This window comes from Lotus japonicus, chromosome 5 (genome assembly GCF_012489685.1).
Source record: "Lotus japonicus ecotype B-129 chromosome 5, LjGifu_v1.2".
Taxonomy (NCBI): domain Eukaryota; kingdom Viridiplantae; phylum Streptophyta; class Magnoliopsida; order Fabales; family Fabaceae; genus Lotus; species Lotus japonicus.
The window spans coordinates 57,438,585-57,444,383 of NC_080045.1; positions in this window are offsets into that span (position 1 = coordinate 57,438,585).

A 5,799-nucleotide genomic window follows, 5' to 3' on the forward strand; every position below is an offset into this window, starting at 1 on the left:
TTGATGAATTTAGTATTTTACATCTACATTAGCCGATATCATTTTCATGTGTGGTGATCTAGTCTCTTGATCATAAAAAAGACAATGTATTGTCGCTCGATCATCCACTGAGACTAATTAAGTATCACAATGTTTGCAATAGTAAATAATGCAACAAACATAAAAAACTTGGCTTACCACTCTTCTTTCTGAGCTTGGTCACATTGTTATTTAATTTAATATTGGAACCACATATATATATATATATATATATATATATATTATATTATGTCCAAACCTAGTCTGCATGCCACTCAAGAATGAAACACTTAGCCATTGACGACTTTCATTTTGCGAGGGAACCAATTTATAGGGTAAGCTCATTGTTACACACTTATATCAAGTAAAGACCAACTAGTAGATGCTATGACTAAACCACTCTTCGCTGCCAAGTTTTTCACATTTAGAGACAAGCATGTCATTGATGGTGACATCATCTTGCAGGGACGTAAAAGATAACTTGTTATTATCAAGTTGTTACTACATGAAGAGGGGCTTCTGTTTTTTTTTTACACAAGAAAAGGGGGCAGTTTATTAAACTTTATTCATTGAAAATATTAGACAAAGTACAATTACAAAGATCCACAGATCCATAATTCGTCCTCTCTACAATAACCTTTTTGGGCAAGATAATCTGCCACAATGTTTCTTTCTCTAAAGATATGATGAACAACCTTGATAACATTGGCTACTTTCATAAGCCTGTCAATTTTGTGTAACTCATTTCTAAGCTTTCAAGGTCTTATCTGTAATTTAAATTCAAATATTAGGGCTTATGTCTCGTGGGTTTCCTAACCTCTGTGCATGTAGATACAATTGTAAAGCTTGAAGTTTAAAACCGCCACTAAAACGTAAGAGAAACAACCACTAAAAATCGATCAGCTAAAATGTAAAAGAAACAGCCACTAAAAATAAATATTTTTATAGTGACAAAATTATCGATATCACACATGCCTATTGCCATACTCACAATAATATCTAGAAGAAAGAATTTAATTTTAAATTTGTTTACATTTATACTCAAAAGTAAATAGTTATATCTCAAAAGTAGTTATTTTCTGATGAGACAACCTATTTTTTTTTTTGAAAGATAAAAGATTATGTATTATTATCCACAAAAAACCCTAAGGACAAAACCCTTAGGAAGCGAGGAGAGCCAAAAAAAGACTAACTCGAAGAACAAAAGGAAACCCCACTACACCTAAAAGCCCTTGCCAAGACACAGAACCAGACCAAACACATGGCTAACCAAATAACCACGAAGCTAAGGGGAAAAGCCAGAAAGAAACCCCAAACCTAAAACAAAAACAACCCAAGAGAATCATACAAAAATCAAGACCTAAAATGTTCCTCATAAACCTTTTCCAGGCCTCGAATGGCATCTATGTCCTTACCCTCAAACTCTAGACCCAAGACTTTGCCAACAAGCCATGTCTTTTTCGATCGCGTGAAGTAACGCCCGCCGCAAGTCTGATCAGAATCCGACACGAACAAAGGAGAAGAGGGAAGAATACCCTTGACAAACTCGACCTGAACCTCTTCACCAGTCGGGGGCATCTGGCAAAGAGAGGGGACCTTTTTGGGACGCCCACGCCGACGGGGTTGCTGAACTGGAGTCACATCATCATGCCCTATCTCCTGCGAAGAACCGACGCCTTCCTCGTCCCCAACAAAAGGAGCCAAACCTGAGGAAGGAAGAGGCTCAGGTAGGAACAAAGGGGTAAAGTGGTGTGGTGAGGCTATCCCTACTGCTGCTCCAGACCCTGCATCGACTTGCTCAAAGGATTCAGTGCTCACCAAACACCTACACCCTGCCCTCTTAACCACAGAAAGCAGGTTCAAGAGAGGGATGGTCCTCGGAACAACCAATTTCCTTAAGTCCACACACAACGAGAGAAGAGAGGGAGCAGCGCGCAAAGAAAAACGAAGATCAGCACGATAGTGAAAGCTTCTGCTCCACCTTCCAGCCGGGGGACCTTGAAGAAGGATCGAAAACAACCCATTCTCCCAAAGCCCCTGCACGACAGAGAGAGATGAAACAGAATTAACACCACCAAGCATTACCTCCGCCCCTGTCACTGATAAGTGCTCATTTTACGTATATTTGAATATCATTTTAAGCACTTATTTGACTTGTATGCTTGCATTTTTTATCATTTTATCCCCCAAAGTAGATAAATTATTATATACTTAATTTTAGCTTAGAAATAGTATAAATATTATATATTTCATAAGATTAACTTGGACTTTTGATGCAGGGAAGAAATTCATGAAGAATCCAAGTTTAAAGTGAAAATTTGTATTTTTAGAGAAGCAGAGCGCTGAGCGCCCAGAAAGGGGCTGAGCGCCCATGGCAGCTAGAAAACCCAATTCTGAAGAAAGTTGGGCGCTGAGCGGCCTCTGAGGAGCGCTGAGCGTCGTCGGCCGCCTCAAACACTTATAAGTGGCTAGAAATCAGATTTTTTGAGGATCTTTCAACATTTTCTCTCAAAACTCATAGCAAGAGAGCTAGGCACGACTCTAGAAGGATCCCTGGGCTAGGATTGGATGGATTGGAGCTTCAAGATGGTGATGGAAACCATGGGAGGACGGTGACAACCTCCCGGAAGCCATGGAAAGCTTGGGAGAGCTTCCATGGTTGTGGTTACGTCTTCTCCTCTTGGGTTTCAGTTCTTTCTTCCCTTTCCCTTGTAGTTGTTGTTTTCTATTTGTGTATTTAGATTTGTATAGCTTGACTCTTTGATTGTTCTAAGTTCATTCATTGATGTATATGGAAATCTTCCATGCATGGTGTTTCTTTCTATGCTTTATGCTTTTAACCAATCAATTGATAATCAAATGAGCTTCACTAATTTGTAAATAGATCGAGAGGTTGATATGAGTTGGTGAATGCTTAGATAAATGAAAGTATAACGCCTATGTCTTAGGTCACAACACTGTGTTAAAGTTTTACTTTCTTCGCTTCAAGTATCGATTGATTTGTGTTAGATTTCAATGGACTAGCATGAGATTGGGAGATAATTGCGGGTCCGGTTCAAGAGAGAAATCACTCAGTGAACTAGTTGTCTTAGGGTTAGAATATCTCGGGTAGGAGCAATAGTGGATTTCCACGTGACAGGTGGGGTTCTGAGTTCTAACAGAAGTTTCCGACGTGACAACGGGGACTTGCAAGCTTAGGGTACCTTGTTCTAGGAAAAATTGGTCGTTGGGAATGTCTTTGAGAGAGAATCTGAGTTGTATTGTTCCTTTTGGGTTTTCTAGATGGTAAGAGATTACGTCTAGGAATTCCAACTGATAGATTCACCTAGGCTAGGGATAGTTAGGTGAATAACTCTCAGCATCATAAATGAAATGAACCATTACAAAAGTGATTGAGCGGAAGCAATTAGAGGATTAGGTGAATGCATTCTAAATACGCTTTCTTCTTCGTTGTCTCTGTAAACCTTCTTTTACTGCTTTCATTTATATTCAAAAACCACAAAAACAAATTCTTCAAATATCTTTTCTATCCACTCGAATCAATATTTAGCTTGTGGAACTGATATTCACATAATCCCTGAGGACGATAAACCCGTATCTGCTTTACTATGATTGAATTATAAAGGTTTAGCCAAAAGCAGTACAAACAACGAGGAAAAAACCTTTATCAGTCACCTCGCCAGCATCCAAGCCATCTCTGATTCTTTGCACCTTCCCAACCGAGCCAGGAGCCAAACAATCATACAAGTCTATGTCTGTTCCAATTATCTCTCTATTCCCTCCAGCTAACCCAAAACCCGAGCCCGAAATCTCTGGAAAAATGAACCTATCCGGAACTCTAGTATCCTCAGCATCAAAGCACCCAACATCATCAAGCAACCTCAGTTCATTCTCAGAGAAGAAAGAAGAGTAACTGACCTTCCTATACCCCAAGACAGTATCCTTCCAAGAAAGGAGGGTAGGATGAGACAACCTATTACTATTGAATGTTTTCATAAAGTTTTATACTAGCAATGCATACACATTATATCCTAAAAGACATTGAAAACCTTGGAGGGTCTTGGAAGTAGTTTGTTCCTTTTGCTCCGCCACTGTGTAAGAGTATATTTTCGAATAATAATTTATTCACACAAATTTTTTCTTCCATTTAATTTAGGCTGTTTCTTTAGTGCCCGTTCAAAATAAAGGTCATGCCTTTTACTTTACTTTGCCATGATTTTATTTGTAATAATTTTTTAAAATATACAATTTAGTCCTTAATTATTTAAAGAATGAACCATATGGTACTGAGCCTTCTCATTCTCAAAGGTACCAGAGGAGCAACGTTACTTACATTACATAATAGCTTAAAAAGAGGAATCATGATATGCTACTCACTTAGCTTATATCTAATCCATTGCTGGTGCGAGCAGTTGCCTGCCTAGTTGGAATATTGATTAATAAAAACATTATGAATTAATTCATACAATCAATCAACATCCACTTGATTTAAAAGGGGAAGGTTGGCTTTATTAATAACAACATTATTACATCTTTCTCTTTCACTCATACTATACAAAGACAATGTCTAATATATATATTAATTAAGTAACAAGAAAAAACAAGTTCAAATACAAAATCATACAATTGATATCTTTAGTTTCTTTGAAGCCCTTGGAAAGCTAGGTAAATTATTTGCCATAACTGTACGGCGTGCTTCCTCTTGTTCATCCTTCATCACATATATATTCATCTCTTCCAAAAACTTTCCAACTGCAATCAAATAATTGCAAGCCTTAAGTTCATCCAAAGTCCCTGCACAACTCTTTATCTCCACAACCTTCAAAGATTTTGTCAAACATTTAGGCGCTCTCATCATGGGTCTTACCCAGAATTTTTGAAGGTCAATATTGTAAGGAGGTTCATAATCCTGTAACAAGCACCAACACATAAAACATGTAATAATTCTATAACAAATATGTTATTTTGAACTCACAAAATTTAAAGTAATTGACTCACATTGTATATTACTCGCGGCGCTATCTCTAGTGTGAGCTTCTCCAATGAAGGGCAACTCCTCAGAAGGAATGTGAAACCGTATAATTCATTAGGATGCATTTGAGTCTTCAAGATCAAATGCCTCACATTCAAGCCATGTCGAATTTTTGATTCTCCAAATGGAATAGACTTCAAATTTTCATGCATAACAAGAAACACATTTTTACAAGTAAGAAAGCGAGTATGGTTATTTTAACCATTAGAAAAACATTCATAGACAAATTAAAACGATCGATTCAAGAAGATGATGATGCTTTTCTTTAATTAGGAAGGGGTTTCCACTTTGGCATCTAAAATATTCCAAAAATCCATGTCTTAAAAGATTCTGTTTCTCTTGCTTTCCTGCATTTACACTTGATGATGTTTATTTAGCAAAGATACATTGATTGACAACCACAAGGTTCCAATTAGAAACCCTTAACAGGAGGCCATCGTGTCAGTAGGTAGAAAGAAAATCCATGAAGTTGTTTCCTTTCTGAGGACTCATAGTGGGCTATCATTGTGTGTCACCTGAAGTTTCTCCAAGTGACACACTGGATATACAAATAGTTGATGCCAATAGAAATTCCAAAACCCAAAATTGATGAAAGTAGTACTATTGCATAAATATAATGGCCGTCAAGTGCAAAATACTATAAAATAGATGCACAGTTATAGCCACAAGTGCGAACTCAAGTGCAGCGTATATATACTTTTTAATCGCAAGGATGACTGCAAAAAATTGTGTCCATATGATGATGCTAC